We start from the raw sequence: 19,651 nt of genomic DNA, 5'->3' as shown, positions 1-19,651 counted from the left end.
CAGGGGTGGCCCTTCTTAAGCGAGCCCAGCTGACCTTCAGCCTCACCGAGGGCAGCTCCTTCCAGGAACCCCTCGTTTTTTTTGCTCAACTCACCATAGAGTCTCACTCTTCCCTACCTTTACTCCCGCTTTTGCCTTGCACAGAATGCATTTTTCTCTTTTCTTTTTTATAAACTTCTCTTTGTCCTCTAAGGCCCAAACCAAATGAACACCTCCTGATAATTCACCTTCCTTTCCCACCTTTACACATACACACAGCTCATCACAGCATCATCCCTACCAGCCATTCATCACGTCCCCAGTGTTTCTTGGGCATCTACTACATGCCAGATCCTGGCCAAGGCACTAGGGTACAAACGTCGGGCTGCTGTTCCTGCAGAGTTTTCATCCAGTGGTAGAGTTAGGAAATGAACAGAAAAATGAACAGCGAACAGTGAGGAATGACACAAACCATTTAAAACAGTTAATGAGACAGACTGGATCTTAGGACCCCTTTATGGCAGCACACACATGCCTTCACAGAGCTGGTGCTCAGTCAGTATCTGGTGGAATGCCCACTGCTTATAGTCTTTATCAGCCATTCGGGCCTTAAGTCCTAGGGATACCTTGTTGTTTTAGGGGAATCATTAACCATTTACTTGCCACCCCCAATGCCTGTGAGCTTATGAAGAGCAGAAGCTCTGCTGTCGGCATCATTGACAGCTCCAGCAGCTCCCACCGCGTAATTATCTGCATGTGCTGCAAACCTTATAAACACAGGGACCCAGACCTGAAGTTTGAGGGACATCACAAATCACAAATCATGAGATGTAAGAGCCAAGTGGAAACTCGGCGGTGATCTAATCCAGTGACTCTGCTAATTGCGCTTAGCAGGGGCTGGGTAATTCCCAGGTACCCTGAGGCTACTGCAGGGGCTCTGGTGGGAGACGGCCATGCGGGTGGGAGGCTCCGGGGTCCCCACACCTTCTTTCTTTTCTTCTCTTTAATCCACAGGAGCTCTGTTTTGTCATGTATCACAGAGCTGGGGGGTAAGATTTTATTCAAAAAAATCTGCATGAGATTTGTGGAATCAAGAGGGTAACTGCAAGAGGGTAAAAATGGAAATAATGGATCCAGGAGTTAAAGGATTCCTTTGAATGTTTACAGAATGTCATGCTGAATGGATGTGCATATTTAGATACGGACAGACGTATACAATGACAGACAGAAGACTAGACAGTGAGAGAACACATGTGTGAAGTGAACAGGTTACATATGACATAGGAAGCAGGGGTGGGCACAAGGGAGTGGAAAGAGGAGGTAGGAGACAGAAAAGGGACGTGCCTTCAAGGGAGGCAGACTTCCTAGCCCCACTGTCCCCCTACTAGAATGCCACCTTCTCTACAGCTCTCACCAGTCACCCAGTCACCCTTCCTTTCACTTATTCAGTCATTACATGTTGAGCAGTTCCATGCGCCAGTCTCTTTGCAGATAAACACATAGAACTGGGGGTCAAGTTAAGATGAGACAGAGAAATGAAGGGGGAAGGAGGGAGGATGGAAGGAAGGAAAGGCGGATGTGGTAACTGTAAGGTGAGTGGGGGTCCTGACACTTCCTGCCTTCCCTCGCATCCCCAGCACACAGGGACCAGTGGTTTATCCTAAGCAAATGCAGAGTTAGAGGCAGGTGGGTAAGAAGAATGAAGATAGCTCCCAGAAGACACGGCTAAGGAAGAGGAAAGAGGGGAGGACAGCAGGGCTGCATCTATGAGACTGTCTATTTTTAGCGGCCTAAGGAAGATCCCCGCCAGCGACCTTGTTGAATTATGGGAGCAGAGTTAATGAAGGCTCTCCCAACCTTCTCTTCCAAGTCAACTCATCACCAGATCCCTTCTGCAGACACGTCCCCTAAAACCCTGTAACCACGTTAAAGCACTGAACATGATCAGATGGATTTACTTCAACGGTTTTCTGTCTTTCTAATTGTTTTTCCTGAAGACAGTAAAAGACCAGGTTAGCTTTCCTAAGTACTTAGTTTTCAATTATTATTGCTTTCGTTGTTTTGGCTGCTGGTTAAATGCCATCCCTTTTCAGAAATATACAAGATGCCCCTGGCACTTAGGAAAGATGCTTGCTTTTAAAGGCATCTCAACTATTTAAAGTATTAAACGTAGAGAAAGGACCAAAAAATCCTGATATTGACTAATTCTGTTTCTCTATGCACATCTCAAGTATTTTTTTTTCCATTAGGGAAACAGAGCATTTGAGCTTTAACAAGCTCACTGATACAGAATAACTGACTTGAGGTACAGGCCCTTCTTGGTATTACAAATCTTTTATAATCCCATTCTGTTTCACCCAGATTCCCAATAAGGACTATATCTATCTATTCACATAAAGTCAAATTGCCTTGTGGTAACAGGAGAATTTTTAAGGAAGACACAGTACACACCCTGCATGAAACAGCAGTCCTTCCTCAAAGTTGCAATTATGTGAACTGTAAAGCAATGTGGGGAAATGTGTTGGAATATTTCAGCGTGGTTCATTATGAAACAAAGTCTTTACCCCAATTATGATGATGTAAAAATATTCCTGACTAAGCCAAGTACTGGAAGGAGGAGAGAAATAAGGATAATTTATGAGTCAGAGTGAATGAACCATGGGTGGTTGTTTCCTCTCTTCTTCTTCATTTCTTACATACTTAAAAAAAATAGTATCTATCCTAGACATAAAATTACAATTTTATAAACTCTTATCATGCAATTCGAAATGTCTCTTTTGCAAGGTAGATACGTGAGCTGGCCACACCCAAAGTGAACTAGTGGTCTGATCACTGAGAGCCCTCTATCAATTTCCCATACGGCTAAAACAAAACAAAACAAAAAACCTCACCAAAACAAACAAAATAACCCCCCAAAAGCAATAAAAAACCCTATTCTGCCGAGAGATACCAAAAGAACCAGCCAATTTATTCCAAAATAGAAACAGGAAAATAGTTTATGATACTAAATGACTGAATCGTTGAAGTGTCAAATTAAATATTGATACCATCAATTTGATTCTAAAATACTCTTTGGTATGAGAGAATCCAAGAAGGGAGGTCAGCAACGGCCAAATAGATAGCATGAGCTTATCCCTGGAGGCCCCCTTCACTGCATCCAGTTCATTCATCCAACCCACACCTGCTGACCACTCAGAGTGGACCTGGAGCTGTGCTGCAGACTAGGGACAAAGGGATGGACGAAATTAGACCCGGCCTTTGATGAGCTTGCACCGTCATCTAATTTTGGCTGCTCTTACCTCAAGCCTGCAAAGAATGACCACATCTTGAGATGTGCCACCTAGCCCTGAATAAATTAGCCAGAAACCAGGCAATGTGCTGTGATCAGCACCACTGGCCTGCACGTCAGGGGTCCTGCGTTCAGGCCCAGGCACTGCCACTGTGTGCCCATGGCGTTCCCTTTGCTACGCAGGCTCCCCATCTAAACAGTCAGGAGGTGAGCTGCAAGTCTTAGGAAGCTTGAAGCTCCATTTATCCTATGAGGCAACAGATTCATTTGTATGTAGGGTTTTCAAACTTCAAACTAAACTATAAACAGAGACTTTGAGTGATAATATATTATATATTGGAAAGTTTCTAAGAGAGTAGATCTTAAAAGTTATCACAAGAGCAAAACTCTGTAACTGTGTGAGGTGACTGATGTTAATTGTGGTAATCATTCTGCAACATATACACACATCAAATCATTATATTGTACACTTTGGACAAGGACAATGTTTTATGTCAATTATATCTCAGTAAAATTGGGGGGAAACCCTAAACCAGAAGCAAAGGAACATGGAGAGAACACAGGGCACTATCCTGCCCACAAAAGCAAACACCTACTCAGTAGGAAAGAGAAGGGAGAAATTCAGGAGGTGGGGACTACAATGTCCATGGGAAAGTTGTAGAGTATTATAATCCTGAGTTCAAATCCTGAATTCAAAGCCTCTGCTCTGTAATTAAATGTGTGACTTGGAGCAAATGACTCAACTCTGCAACTCTGTCAGTTTCCACATGTGACAAGTGATGTCTTTAATGCCTAACTCACCAGGTCACTCTAAGCAGGAAAGCAGGTGATACAGGCATTTGGCACAACTCCAAACACAGAGGGTGCTCAGTAAATTTTACCCATAGTAAAATGATGAGTTAACAAGAATATTACATACTGGAAACTCCTACTAAGACTGAATCGTGTTCACTTTTCTATCCCCGGCACCTGGCATAGGTCAGCCACATAGAAGGTGCTTGGTAAATAAATAAACATTAACTCTGATTAACTCCTACTGATTGGAAGCTCTGATTGGCAATTATGTATGTGATTAATTAAAAATGAGAACACAGATTGGTTATCACTTATTAAATGCAGTTTGTTGTGGGGGAGGTATCTTTGCAAATGCAATATAAAGTGGTGCTGAAAAGGTCACAAACTCCAGGATGCACCGACAAAACCAGCCTCCCACATGGCTTCTGAGATCAGCAGAGGCAGAAGCCAAAGGCATGAGTAAGGGTCCAGCGATGCAGCAGAGACCAGTTGGAAGCATGTGCTGTCCCAGTAACCATCCCGACTGAGCTCTTCATTCTTTGAACAAACAGTTCAAAAGGTCCTTTGAGTAACTCTGTGGTGCCCCTTGGCAGAAGAGAGGCAAACAGAGCTGACACTAAAAGCAGAAAATGTGAGAACCCGTGCTCGGGAAAAGGTGCTCTAAGAAGAAAATGAAAGGAGATGGATGCAGGGACACCAGCAAGCCCGTTACGCATCCTCCCACACAAAGCCGCAAGACTGGTCCAAAAGCAAAGTCCCAACACAGCAACAGAAAACGTCAGCCTTCACCCGGGCAGCTGCACAACCCCCCCCCACCCCGCCAGATGTACATGCATCCACACACATGCACACATGTATGTATCCACATACACACTCCAAGGAGGCAGAAAGGACTCTGTAATAACACAGTCCACTTTGAATCCCAGTGAACCGACCCTTATGACCCATGTATTATGATGAGCGGGGGGAATGCAGTGGCTCCCTGTAAGTAGGTCAGGCACCAATTGGTAGTCAGCGCCACAGACCCAGGGAGATTTAATGAGATGACGACCAGACAGAGACGAAGATGGAAAGAGAGCCCCAAGCGCGTGTCCCCAGGCACCACAATCTGGCAACAGGGCCCAGTCCATGTCAGTTCTCTCCCAGATGGACCAGAACAAACTTCCGGAAACTCCTAACACGGGATCCACAGCCCAGGCTGAGCCTCGAGCCTTGGCTCTGGCAGCAGGAACGATCAAGCTCGAATTAAAAACAAACCCTGAATCAGATGGAGATGAGGACGCAAGTAGCAGGCACAGAAATAGCACAGGGCACGGTGTTCGGAGAGGCAGGGAGGGAGTGGAAGGCTGCTACAGCGCAGGCAAGGCAGAAACAAAACGGCTCTAAGCGCGTGTCCACAAAAGCCAGGCCCCTTTGCTGGGATCTCTGTGCCACCATTCCCGTCCCTCGTCCAGGCTGGCGAGTATCGCTGGCACCTGCACCCCAGCTGGCAGATGGAGAGGCCAGGCGCGTTAAATCCAGTGCCTACTCACTCCACCATCACGAAGGTCACCGAGCAGCAGCTGAGCGCCTAGAGTCCTCCTTGAGAGGCAGGATCCGGCCGTGACAACGCCATCTCCAAGGTACCTTCCCTCCTGGATCTTAGGGCATCTCCCGTGGGGGCTCCAAAGACTGCAGGGCCGTGAGAGGGTGCGGCACAGCTTTTGTACTGGACAGCGCGGAGCGGCGGCGGCCTCCCAGGACGGCCAGAGAGGCAGCCCCGATCCCTGGCACTGCTGGCAGCCCTGTGAATGAGCCACTGTGGCGAGACACACACCCACTGCTAATGAGTCCCAGACACCAGCCAGAGAGGAGAGCGCAGGGGCTGCAGCAGGAGCAATGACGGGCGGGGCAGGGCCACATAGGGCCCACCTGGGGTCGCAGGTGCTGCCAGGATGACCCTGAAATATTTGTTTTCCCTCCAACCAAAAGCATCTTCTCCCCTCCCCTCCTGCCCTAATTTGAAAGAAAATGGCAGCCAAAATTTTATGGACGTTTTAAAAAGGCAAACTATGATTGTCTATTACTCTCATTTCATTGTTTTAAAGAGCATTTTAACATAGAAAATGTAAAAAAGGGACAGATTTTCAGAATAAAAAGACACTTGGCAAACTCATACTTGCACACTGAAGGGAAAAAAAAGTGTGCATAAATTTGCTTTAGAACTTGGAATTTCTTAAGAACTCGGAATACCATGTAAATTCATGTTTCACTATTTTACTTGTAGATTTGTTAAAGTAGTAAAGAGAGCTGACTCTGGGGCAAGTCGCCTGGATCTGAACTTGGCCCCTTGTAGTTATGACTAACTGGACAACCTCAGACAAGCTACCGAACCTCTGTACCCCTCCATCTCCTCATCTCTAAAACGGAGATAACTACGGTACCGCCCTCACAGTGTTCTTGTAAAATTTAAATAAGTTCATTCATGTAATGCACTTAGCATACAGCAAGCCCCGGATAAACGTTGCCTACTTTGATCATTATTGTCATCATTAGTATGATCTACGTCTGCCGGTTGAACGGAACTCAGAGCTTGGTGTTCAGGCTATAATGGTATAATCACAGTTTTGGAAAATCCAGTAATACAGAGGGATGCAGACCCAGAGAGAAACAGCTCGATGCAGTTTCACTTGCTGGAAATTCAGAATATTTAGAGAAGACAAGAAATCAAAGTTCCCCGACCTTCTCTAGCCTTTTCTCTTGCCCTCTCCCCCAAGGATCCAGAAAAGAGAAGCCAACAGATGTCCAGGTACCTTTAACATTTTTTAGAAATTAAAAAAAATATTGCATTAAATATTGCTTACGTTGATCACTGCATTTTGGGGGCACTCAAGTTTTAGACTCTGTTCAGCGACTCACTCACTTCATCCTGGCTCTGGCCTTGGCTGGGAGATAATGAACAAGTCATACGGAGACATAATTAAGATGCAGATTCTGCTCCAGCAGGTCTGGGGGAAAGGGCTGAGGTCCTGCCCTTCTAATAAGTGCCCAGGTGACGGCTGTGCGCTGCTGAGGCTCAGGACAGTGGGCCAGGGAGGCACACACCTGAGCTTCATTTTGATGTCTCTTTGATGTGGTTGTTTTCAGACAACTTGGAAACTCTCTCGTTATTCATGGGAACCTCTGTTGTTAAATCTGTGGCCAAGTCCTTGGACCCAGAGGCAGAGAACATTCGTTGTTTTGTTTTGTTCTAAATCAAACAAATTAAAGCAAATACCCACTGACTCCTGGTGACTGCCCTTTGGGGAGTTCATTTAACTTTCTGTTTCCCTTGCTCCTCTGCCTGGCTGTGGAGGCAGGGGCAGGAATATCACAGAGGACAGGATGGGACTGTGCATTGGTTAGCACTGCAAAAACACCGGGCTCCAGGGGGAATCAGTTGCTGATGAGAGTAATAAAACAGCACTAGTTCAGCATACCCAAACTATCTTCCACTGCCCTTCAGTAAAACTCCAGGGAGCAGCAAGAGCGCAGGTGCTTTGGGCTTAGCAACTGGGACTCAGATGACCTGTTCCTTCACTTATTAGCTATGTGACCTCAGGCATGTGACTTAACCTCCCTGAACCTTATTTATTTCTCAGTCCAGAAGATCATTCTAATGGTGTCTACCTTACAGGACTTTTGCTGTGAGATAATTCATAAATACATGGAAAATACAATTACTTTTCCCAAAGTCCAAAAAAGCACCCAAGCAGTTGAACATTAATAAGAAGCTCCCATAGATGTACCCTTGTTTGTAATTTTCACCTCTATCTCCAAGTCCAAGACTTTCTCAGAATGTGTGTGTGTTCAAAAGAGTATTTTTTCTGTATAAACCTTTCCTAATTATTGTACAGAGTAATGCAAAAATTATTTGGGTGATATTAAAGCCTCTTCCATCCTTGGGTGGAAGAGATGGTTAACATTTCTGATTAAAATGCATGTACCTGGGGACATCCTTTCAAAAGAAAGAGAGCCCCCCTCAACACACACACACACACACGCACGCGCACACACGCATTTATCGTTCTCCTCCTCACATCCCATGCCCTCCAGCATAGAGCACTGTGTCCTACACATGGTAGGGCCTGGCAAACACGAGCAGACTGATTCCACAGAAGGAAAAGCCCGTGTGCTGGGTGATCTGCTCACGTCACCACCATTTGGGGTGTGTACTGCCAGAATGGTATGCCAGCCTGACTAGACTAAAGGGATGGAGAAAAGAGGACTGGAAGAAACAGCTATCAGCCTTTAATTTTCACCAAGGTCTGGAACAGAATATCAGACAAGCTTGCTTGTCACTAAATGAGACACAGCAACTCAGGCAGAGGATTACAGGAATCCACATGTGACAGTGGCCTCTTAGACAACATTGTCCAAAAGCCCTTAACCCACTCTCCGTGTAGGGGGAAGGGACTCTTCATCAAATCCTGCTTACGGGACCATCTGTGCCCCTGCCCGTGTAAACAAGCCCCTAGGCTCTCATTCAAATATTGTTGCAAATTTGCCTGTTCTGGGCACTGTTGATACAGGCTGTGGGCGACTGCAGAGAGCCTTTCTTCCTTCAGGGATTTCTCTGTCTAAACAAGATTTATGATGATCCTTTGGCAAGAATCTTTGAATCACTGGCTTTCACAATATAGCCAAAAGGGTATTTCGGGAGAATCCACCTCTAACAAGCAATACAGCCCTGCAGATTTATCTCTTTTGATGAAACAGGCACAGCCCAGTGCTCCCAGAATACCATCCCTGGACAAGGTGCTGCTGCAAAGCCGGTGTAGACCACATGGCACTGACTGGACCAGCTCTGACTCAAACAGCTGAGTGACACTGAGGCAGCTATTTAACCTCTCTGAACAAGGAAAATGGAAATGATTAAGTCTTCTTCATGGGGCTGTCATGAAGGTTACATTGTTGCTATGAGATAATTCATATATATGTACTTTTGTATGATACATAAACAATCACATTAACTTTCCCAAAGTAAAAAAAAAAAAAAAAAAAGCGAGCCCAGGAAGTTAACATTAGCAAGAAGTTCCATGGAAACACTCCTGTTTGTAACTTCCCCCTGGTATAAGCAAGTACCTGGTGTACCCCACACCTAGTTTATGGTGGGGCTCAATACACAGTACCTAGTATTTTTGGTTTGGTAAAAGAGGTGCGATAAAAAAGAAGTGGCATTGCTGACTGCCTATAACTCTGCCTTTGAGAAAGGCTACGAGTCGCTGGTCCCAGGCAGGATGAGATGAGTACTCCTGTGCCTCCCAGAGTTTGCCAACAAGCTCCTTCCCCCTCGAGGTGCAGTAATTGCATCTCAGCTAGAGGAGCACAAATCCTGCCTCACCACTCCAGCACTTGTTAAGCTCAAATTTCGTTTGTACCAATTCTAAACAATTTTCTCTGATTTATCTCCTACAAACCCCTATTCCAATTCCTGCATCCCAGCTTGAAAGGCATGGCTGTCTTTGCTTGTTCTTTTCTCTTTCACAGGGTGATGCCAACAGACCACAAAAGAAAGCCCTCCCTCCCTGGGGCTCACTGAGCTGCTTTTCCACCTGGAGAAGCCATCAATAACCTCCATCAGTGTTTCACAGCCTGAAAAAATGGAGGATGGGTGGAGAGAAAAAAAAAAAAAAAACCAGAGGCGAGAATATCTCCTTCTGATCCAGCTCATCCTATGAGAATGTGGTATTTCTAATCCTGCAGACACTTGGAGAGAGAGATCTGGTCAACCCCATTTTTTTAAGGGGCAACTAGGACTTCAGAGAGTCTAATCAATCACCAACTGACATGCAGGGATAATCAGGAGCATAAATGGAACCGAGATCCTTCTGACTGCACATTCAGTACACTTATTCCATAACACCACATTATTTCTAAGTGGAAAAAAATATCCTATAGGCTCTTATTCCTTAGCAAACACTCTATGCAAAGGTCACAAAGAAGTAAAGATGCCGGCAGGTGTAACTTCTGACTCTACCATTCCAACATATGAAGACCTGAAAATCACTTAATCTCTTTAAATGTCAGTTTTCTTATCTGAGGGAAAAAAATGGGTATAAGCATCTTTACTGATGATTGCACAGGGATAAGGTGTGATGACAGAGCAGAGAGCCTGGCATGTCGTGGAAGCTCATTACATGTGTTTATCTTCCTCTCTCTGCTACAGAAGAAAATATTTTCCACCATAAGGCACATGTGGCAGAAAAGTGAAAATTTAATGTAAAGAGGATAATTAATAACAATGGAAATGAAGATACTGCAAAGGCTAATTATACTTGTGGTACTCAAATGCGAAAACACAATGGCAACTGAGAAAAGGAAGGAAAAATAAAATTAGCAAATGCTACATCTCACCCACACAGTAGTCTAACAAGTTTCTTGCAGTCAAAGACAATGAAAAAGCAAATTATGAGGTACCTTGAAAGGAAGTGTACAGGGTTTACAATCCACGCAATATGCTTAAAGGAGGATATCCTTTTAAATTAAATATTAAGTCATTACACAGCTACGGAACTCAGCAATATCAAGTTTCCCAAATATTTGATGGGATAGATAAAACAGCTTTAACATCATATCGTTCACCACTCTGTTCCATCTTCCAGACTTTGCAGCATCTTACCTCTTCCTGTCAAGGATAAGGCTGGCTCGTCTCAAATATTTTCGCTTCAATTTACGTTAGCCAGAAATGCATCTGAATGTTCTCTGTGTGCTTAACACCTGTGTTCACATCATTCACAGATATAGAAACTCAGAGACATTTAGTTCAAGTGTTTCTGAAGCAGAAGGTGGCCATTGTGTTGGTCCTCTGATTCTCGGACTATAATCACTTGCTTGAGAAAACCCCATCCTACCCCCAGGAGATGTATTATCACTGAAAGCAAATTACAGCATCATCTGTTCATTCCTCTGGAAATTTCTTTCATATATGTGTATACATGTGTGTGTGTGTGTGTGTGTGTGTGTGTGTGTTTGTGTTGACAATGTATAGAAGTCAAAAAAATCTCCCCAATACTGATAGTGAAATCTAGAGAGCTAAATCTGTGATGGTGTTTGTCTACAAGGCTTCACAGTTTCTTGCCCTCACTCTGCTGTCTTCATGCATAGAAAAACAATTCACAGATCCCTACTAGGAAGTAAATATGCTTGTACTTATCGAGCTCAGAACCTCTGCCTTCTGCTTGAGACATGTGATACATTAGTGTTCCTGGTGGCAGCAGGTGCCTTTAACACATCAGTGGGGATAGAAAATCGTCAGAATTAGCATCAGCAAAGGCACTACCGTTGTCCCTGGGTACCGAGGGGGATTGGTTCCAGAACCTCTCACTTGAGGATACCAGAATCCATGGATGGCTCTAGTCCCTATGGAAAATGATGCAATATTTGCCTATAACCTATGCAAATCCTTCTATGTACTTTAAATCATTTCTAGATTATTTATAATACCTAATATAATGTAAATGCTATGTAAATCATTGTAAATACAATGTAAATGCTATGTAAATAGTTACTGGCATGTGGCAAATTCAAGCTTTGCTTTTTGGAACTTGGTGGAATTGTTTTTCCAAATATTTTTGATCTGTAGTTGTTTGAAACCACGGACGCAGAAGCTGCGGATACAGAGGGCTGACTGTATTTCGTATTATGCTGTTGCCCTAATAAAGGCATAGAGGGTCCACAAAGGAAACCATGGAGTTTCCCACTGAAATACAGTTGTAAAAAATCCCATCACACTGAAAGAAACTGATTTTTTTTTTCCAGAACTTGCCAGAAACTTTACAGGATGGTGTTCTCAATCTCAAAATATAAAGAATTCTAACAGACATTCTGATTAGTAAGCCATCAAGCATTTATCAGGTGCTGCTTTCTGCTGCGCTTTGCACGAGAACTCATGAGGCAAGTAAGTAAAGAGTGGATGTTCCTGTGGTGGGATCCTGGAATCAGACACTCAGACTGAGTTCAGAGCCTCCTTGCACAGGGGAGAAAACTGAAGGAACAGAGCGAAACTAATACCATTTGAGGAATTTGTGGCAGAGGCTAAATTAGAACCCTGACTGCTTGACCTTAAGCAATTGGTTATCCAGCCACTGTTTGTTGTCTCCAAGCTTAACAACAGTTTCAAAATGAACACCCACACGTGTGTAAAAAGTTGACATCACCCCAGCCTAACGTGCCTGAATTTATTCCTAAACCCAGAGTGGTCTGAATCACAAGAAGTTACAGAAGTAGCCAACGTGATGAATTCTGACAAAGTCTTTCACGAGCAGGGGTGTTGTGACATTCATTCCCACGGGGACTGTGAGCATGTTCTATATACTAGGCACTGGGGATACAATGAGATACACCGTAGATCTCGCCACCGTCTGCACAAGGTCTACAGTCTAATTAGCAATCACTAACCGATAACCAGGAGGAAGAAACAGCTGCTAAAGCATAGTTGACCAGGAACAGCCTCTCCAACAGACTTACTGAAGGCTGGGAAGCCTTGAAGGATAGGGAAGAGTTAACTGTGGGAAAAGAAAAAGCGTTTTTAAATATTTTTTTTTCCTACCAGGGTTTTCTTTGAATTATATCACAGAGAAAACATTGATTTTTTTTTTTACCTCACCTCCAAGCTTTTCCTGAAAAGTGTCTGTACATGTATGTATGCTGTACATGTATATGTATGCCGTTACATTGATTTGTGTAATGAAATGTGTCTTACTCTGTGTATGCATGTGTGTGTTTTCCAGTCAGTGTTCAGCTGTGAGTCTCCCAGATTCTGTGATTAGGTTTTGATGCTGAAACGCCTCAGCACGGCCTGAAAACGGAAGGCCTTTCACAGCCTGGCATCCCTCACCTTTCTTCACTCACCCGAGCCCTGTGCCCTGCGGCGTGCACGGTCCAGTCACGCCAGATCAACTCTACCCCTTCACACACCAGGCACGTGTATGCTTCTGTCACTTCCACGACCCACACTCCTGAAGGTCCCAAAATGACTTTCTTTCCCTTACCCAGGGGGCAAATTATGTCTCCATCTTCAAACTCCATCTCTTTTCTCCAGATTTCTCTGCCTGAATCATCAGGCAGAATTAATTGATCAATCGCCCGTAAACCCCAATCTCCTTTGTGTAATGCTCCACTCACACTGCATTATGATTATCAATTCTTAGGTTTTATTTATTGATATTTTTCTAATTACCAGATAACGCACACTCAGTGTCAAAATGTTGAGAAATAAAATGTGTAAATAAGAAAATAAACATTTCCTTCCACCTTTGTCCAAGTTCTAAACACAGTTGAGATATTTCTACTGCACCTGACTTCACCTCTGCTAAACATTCTTCGGGAACCCTGCTTCTAATGGTAGTGTAATTGCCTGTCAGAATGTACAACAGACTACACAACCATTCAACCCCCTACTAGTGGGCTATTTGGTAGTTTAATTTTTTTTCTTATTATAAGTAACAATGCAGCTACTTTAACTGTGCATTAATCTCTGTCCACATACCTGTGTATTCTCTTAGAAGGGATGTTTAGAAGGGAAATTGCTGGGTCAAAGAGATGGTATTTTAAACTTCTATATACATATTGTGGATTACTCTCCAGAAAAGATGTTTTAATTTAACACACCCACCAGTGGGGTTGAAATGCCCATCACACTCCCCTGCCCCATCATGGTAGCAAGTCCTCCACCCATTTTCCTAAAAGCTGTAAATGCGTTGTTGCTTAAACTTATCTTTCTTTGAACAGCAACATGGTGAATTTTTAATGTGAGTGTTTGTACATGTGTGTCTGTGTGTACAGTCATGTACAATTCTGGGAACTGTGTGATTAAGTCTCTCCCCTCTTTTCCATTGAGTAATGGTATCTTTTCTTATCCACTTGCAAGAGCTCTCTATTTAAACACTAAAATATTTCTTTAGATCATATTAGTTTTGAGTGTTTCCCAGATTTGGTCTTTAGTCATATTTGTGCTTAGCACATTTTTTGATGTACAAAAAGTTGGCAGCTTAATTTGTCCATTCTGTGTGATTTTTTTTTTCCCCTCTATGGTTGTTTCTTCAGCCTGGGTCCTTGATGTACCATGACCTGTATTAGGACAGGTGTCCTACTTTATTCATCTTTGTGTCTCCAGCATTTTATGGAAGGGCAGAGCTGTTGCCACATCGTATGGTGTTTTCTTAGTAAAAGTCATTTCTCAAGTGATTTGCTTTTATACATGAAAATGGACATATTTATAATTTATATATATTTAATATATTTCACATTGGATAACACTGCATATACATGCCTCTCTATAGCCACCATTCTAATATTTCTCTTGAACTCTTAAATTGATCCATCAAACCACATACCTTGAAAAGTGGTATGAAAACTTAATGGTACTGCAAGGATGAGCCATTCAGTGTAATGGCAATGACAGACAGGATGGCTCACACAGACAGGCAGGGAGAGTATCCGCCATCGACTGCAACACAACAGAGCCTATCAAGATGGCGGACGACTTTGTTAGCCTATCAGAGTAGGATGTCATTTGCCAGGATCAAAACGCAGAACATCCCGAAGGGAGCTTGAGCCTTTTTTTTTTTTTTTTTTTTTTTGTATTCCCCAAACCATAAACACATCGTATCACTCAAAAAATATTCACTCCGAACACATGCTGAAATAAAATTTGTCAATTTTAAGCAGCTGTATAGTTTATTAATGGGTTCTGAAATCTATTTGAAACGTGACTGGTAGTGACCATACAATGCGTTCGGGGAAATATCATACAAAGTCTATACAGCATTGCCAAGAGAGACGGGAGCAAGGGAGAGTGAAGATGCTGATGACCCACTCCTGGTCCACGCACTGTGCCCAGTGCGCCCCCAGGGCTGCTGCTTCCCATTTCAGGCCGAGTTCACCTAACAGTCTCTCACCTTCCCACTTGGATGAGGTCCAACTCAGAGGCTGTGGGCAGGGGATCCCCACCCCCTGGAGGAATGTCCACCCACATCCTTTTCAAGAGAGTTCAGCTTCCTGGGCTATGCCAGGTTACATTCCTCCCAGTGGCACCCTGATGTCCGGCCAGATTCCAGGCTCAACTGAGCTCTGGTGACAACTGGAAAACTACCCTTTAACAGGTAGTAGCTGGGTGGAAAGCAAGAGGCAGGGACACAGGCCTCGCCCAGGGAACTATAGTGCCTAGAGGACTGCATGGACCAGCGAGCCCCTTATCGTAAGAGGAAGAACAACTGATCAGACACATGTGCCAAGGAGTGTCCAAGCTCAGGTGAGGAGCACGCAGACCCCATCACTGGACAGTCGCAGCAGCCAGACTGAACGCCTGACACTCCACTTTGCCCAACACCTGCACCCAAATCATGGCTCTGCTATTTCCTGGCTCAACCCAAATGTGAAATGAAAGGTCTAGATTCAACTAAATCCCTGAAGAAGAGATGCCGTGGGAGGAAAGAATTACTTGCTAACAGACTTCTAGCATCATCTTCTTATATGCACTCACCTAGTATTCGTTCACTCATTCTTCCACTCATTCATTCATTCATTCATTCATTCAAGGCTTAGCACCCCAATTAAAGGCAGGATGCAATACAACAGAGCCTATCAAAAGGTCTGAGTTTAGTCTAGAGTCAACCCACATCAGTTTGGAAGTTTTGCACAGGCCACTTAACCCCTGTAAACCTCATTTTCTTCACCTGCCACACAGGATGGGGCACAGCAGGGGGATCAAAGGAGAAGGCATCCAGGGGGCACATGTAGTGGAGCGTGGCTCAAAGCGAGTGCTCCTTAAATACAAGCACTTTTACTCATTTTTTAAACGGAGGTACTGGGAATTGAACCCAGGACCTCGTGCATGCTAACTGTGCTCTACCGCAGAACCTACTCCTTTAATAGCAAAGAACACCATCCATGTGTTTGGAATGTTTCTCCCATGAGCACAGTTTCCAAATGACTTGATACTTAAAAACAGCTCTGTGAGATCTTCCTTTTTCTATTTTGACAATGAAGATACGGAAGCACAAAAACTTTGAGTGTCTTGCTTGAATTACCCAGCAGCTACTTTTCAGCTTTGGAGTTTGGATCCAGATTTATTTCACTGCCAAGCCTGTGCTATTTCTAAGGTACCAGGCTGCCTGGTTCAAATCTAGGCAGTGAGAGGAAGGAAAAGTGAGAGTCATCTTTCCTCACTCAGTTCCTAGTGAGAGAGGACAGGGGAACCAATCATCACCAATGGTTCCGCCGAACATGGTAGGTTTCGTCCTGAACCTGAACAGCACAGGAGCACTCACTTTACCAGGTGAGGCTGGGGGGGGGGGGGCACACTGGTCCTGACTCATTTGATAAGTTGGGTCTTAAAGGTTGAGAAGATGAGAAGAATGGAAAGAGCTGGCTGTTACATGAAAAGTGTCCCGGGAGAATGGGAAACTTGTATCACACCTTTCCCATTCAAACCACACGGGCAACCAAACTGTAGCCAAGGAAGGCTGCTCTTTAACAAACGTTCTCACAAATCAATGGCAAGGGGATGAGAGAACTGGCTTATCAACATCCTGCAGCCTCTTATACAGGATCTAGACACTGGCATCAAGGGTGGCTGGCATCACAAAGAGAGAAATTACGTGCCTCCAGAGGGAAGTGCACGCCACCACCTAGGAAGCAGTCTTAGCAATGAATAAATAAAATAAATACAAAAATTGAACCTCAATCTGATTAAGACTCTCATCCAAGATCCAATTTTCAGAAGATTAAGAGGACAGAGGGAAAACTCTACAGCCATGGTTGTCAACTGAAGGCAATTTGAGCCCCTAAGGGATATTTGGCAGTATCTGGGAACATTTTGGGTTGTCACAGCTGGTGAAGGGATGCTACTGGCATCTAGTGAGTAGAGACCAGGGATGCTGCTAAACACGCTATAACGTATAGGACAACCCCCACCAGAAAAGATGGTCCTGCTCAAAACATTAACGGTGCTGAGGTTGAGAAAGCCTGAATGACAGGATAAATGATTCCATGTCTTCAATGACAGGGAGTGACGGAGGCACCTACAGATTAAAATAAACAGGAAAGGTCTACCTAAAAATAAAAGAAAAAGAGGTGAAACTAAATGATTGTGTCTGGGGGTGCCCGCGCTGGAAATGGGGAGGACCATATGAGTCAGAAAGGTGGTCACGCTTACGCAGAGGGAGTGTTTGGCAAGTTTCTACCTCCTTACAGGGGTGGTGGTTCAGAGGTGAGCACCTTGAAATAATATACTCAGTGGCACAACTGTCATTTGTGTTTTCTCCATTATATCTAACAAGAACACGGCTTAACATAATATTAACAAAATAGCCTTTCTTTTCTCATTTTGGCTAGGAGTTAATTAGCTTATAGCTACAGAATTTTTTTTTTAACGTATCACTGATTCATCCAAGGGCAAAAATTTATTTTTCCATGCTCTCCACAGGTACTTAAAAAATTATTCCTAACCTTGCCTACCCCTGTTGCTTATTTCTAGAGATTACCAGCCAAAGTCACACAGGGTGTTAAAGCAGCAAGCGGAATAATTAAGCTCCAGCACCCTGAGGTCAGATAACCTGAACTGTCACTCTGTTCCACCTTAGTCAATTCACCCAAGCTCTCTGAGCTTGGGGTTTCTCCTCTGGAAAATGAGATAAGTAACTTTGCCATCCTCATGGGGTGTTGGGAGTGGCAGCCAAAGAATTTTGCTTGTGATGATGAGCATAATTATCATAAGCATTATTATCATAAACAAAATGAGATATCTAGATTATCTTTTGTTTTGTTTTTAAGTTTAACATTTTTTATTGAGTTATAGTCATTTTACAATGTTGTGTCAAATTCCAGTGTAGAGCTCAATTTTTCAGTTATACATGAACATACATACATTCATTGTTACATTCTCTTTCGCTGTGAGCCACCACAAGATCCTGTATATATTTCCCTGTGCTACACAGTACAATCTTGTTTATCTATTCTACATTTTGAAATCCCAGTCTGTCCATTCCCACCCACCTCCCCCTCGGCAACCACAAGTTTGTATTCTATGTCTATGAGTCTGTTTCTGTTTTGTATTTGTTTTCGTTTTGATTCCACATATGAGCGACCTCATATGGTATTTTGCTTTCTATTTCTGGCTTACTTCACTTACAATGACATTCTCCAGGAACATCCATGTTGCTGCAAATGGCATTATGTTGTCAATTTTTATGGCTGAATAGTATTCCATTGTATAAATATACCACATCTTCTTTATCTAGTCATCTGTCGATGGACATGTCTTGACTATTGTAAATATTGCTGCTATGAACATTGGGGTGCAGGTGTCATTCTGTAGTAGGGTTCTTTCTGGATATATGCCCAGGAGCAGGATTACTGGGTCATATGGTAAGTCTAGTCCTAGTCTTTAGAGGAAGAGATACCTAGATTATCTTAAGAATCTAGTATATAAATAAATTCTGAAAACAGCTCCTTGTGTACAATTTAGCTATTGATTAGTGCTCACGTGTCTATTCAGCATGTGCCGAGAGCAGCCCCAGGGGCTGGGGACGCAGAGTGGTCCTGTCTCCATCCTCTTGTCTTTCACAGGAAGACCTGAGAGACTACTGCTTTGTAGATTCACTCAGTTCTGTTTTCTTACTGAAACTCACCACTTTTAGGCACTACAATTACTTCCAATTTAAAATGAAAGAAGTAAAAGGTCAGAGAAGGTGATGCATATCCATGGTTACAGGCCTTCTCACATTCTTTGGGCACTTGCTGATTACTGGGCCCTTAGCAAAGCCCTTTTCATTCACTGCCTGAGTTAATGCTCCAAACTGCTATGTGAAAGCAAGGAACTCTTACTATATCTTTTTCAGATATGAGAAGTAAGGCTGCCAGATAATCTTTAGTTTTCTCAAAAGCTACACCGCTGGTGAACGTCAATACCAAGATTCAACTGAAACCAGCTTCAACTGAGGAGCCTGTACTGTACTTCAATTAAAAAAAGAATATTGAAAACCCAGTGGGTTTTGTGCTAGTTGGAGGCTGCTTCCAAAAGGCCAAACCATTCACCTCCTGGTAGGACCACAACCAGTTTTAAAGGCACCATTTGCCTGTGACATTGATTCTAAAATCTCTTCTGGATCTTCAAGTTTGTGAGCTTCTCTAAAAGGAACTGTGGTCTGGAGAAAGGCATTGTCTCGCCCTTTACAGGAATCAGAAAGGTGAACAACTTGCACAAAGGAAGGCACACGGGTAGAGCTGGCAGACTGGGAATCCACACCGCAGACCAGTGGTTCTCAAGCTTCATGTATCATCAGAACCACAAAACTATACTTTAGATCAGTGGTTCTCAAATTTTATAAATCTTCAGAATCACCCGATGGCTTCTTAAAACCTTCCCAAGTGTTTCTGATTCAGAAAGTCACGGGGGGACCACCCCCACCACCACCTCCAAGTGCATCTCTAACACTGCTGGTCCAGGAAACACAGTTTGAAAGTCAAGTCTGAGATTTGTCTCTGTTGATTCTGAGACATTGGAACATTTATTTCCCCTTTATGAGTATCCACGTATCTCTAAAGAAAGCTGTTATGAAGCAAAGA

General features: G+C 43.6%; 1 protein-coding gene and 1 long non-coding RNA gene across 2 annotated transcripts in view; one reads left to right on the top strand and one right to left on the bottom strand.

Annotated features, from left to right (window-relative positions):
- CDH11 (cadherin 11) overlaps window positions 1-19,651 on the bottom strand; it is a 141,764-nt gene that overhangs the window by 93,371 nt on the left and 28,742 nt on the right. The gene's annotated exons all lie outside the window — the stretch shown is intronic.
- LOC141578674 (uncharacterized) lies at window positions 5,034-18,056 on the top strand. The gene is made up of 3 exons (XR_012509271.1): window positions 5,034-5,685; window positions 6,330-6,851; window positions 9,572-18,056. It is a non-coding gene; the product is annotated as an uncharacterized LOC141578674 (long non-coding RNA).

The sequence above is a fragment of the Camelus bactrianus genome, chromosome 9, assembly GCF_048773025.1.
Source record: "Camelus bactrianus isolate YW-2024 breed Bactrian camel chromosome 9, ASM4877302v1, whole genome shotgun sequence".
NCBI classification, from domain to species: domain Eukaryota; kingdom Metazoa; phylum Chordata; class Mammalia; order Artiodactyla; family Camelidae; genus Camelus; species Camelus bactrianus.
Note: the sequence above shows the minus strand (reverse complement) of the source record. Positions and strands in the feature narration are given on the sequence as shown.